The sequence below is a fragment of the Penaeus monodon genome, chromosome 30, assembly GCF_015228065.2.
Source record: "Penaeus monodon isolate SGIC_2016 chromosome 30, NSTDA_Pmon_1, whole genome shotgun sequence".
Taxonomy (NCBI): Eukaryota; Metazoa; Arthropoda; class Malacostraca; order Decapoda; family Penaeidae; genus Penaeus; species Penaeus monodon.
This window is the reverse complement of record NC_051415.1, coordinates 6,243,561-6,243,763: the sequence shown is the minus strand read 5'-3', so window position 1 is coordinate 6,243,763 and position 203 is coordinate 6,243,561. Positions and strand designations below refer to the sequence as shown.

Below are 203 nucleotides of genomic sequence, written 5' to 3'. Positions count from 1 at the left end.
TCGTAAGTATGTTTTCCTCATTTTTTTTCGTAGTGTTACTGTTGCTTTATTTTTTTTACCATTACGAAAACACTTGACATTTACAGTTTTGTTCGAAAGCTCACATTTCACCAAAAAAAAAAAACATCCAGGCACTTGAAATGTACTCAGTAACGATGGTATTAAAGTTCTTCGTATTACATAATGCATATATAAATCAAAGT

At 29.6% G+C, this 203-nt stretch overlaps 1 protein-coding gene across 1 annotated transcript in view; it reads left to right on the top strand.

The window, feature by feature from the left end:
- The window catches only part of LOC119592334, a gene marked incomplete in the record, with an annotated part of 163,568 nt that overhangs the window by 64,786 nt on the left and 98,579 nt on the right, over positions 1-203 (top strand).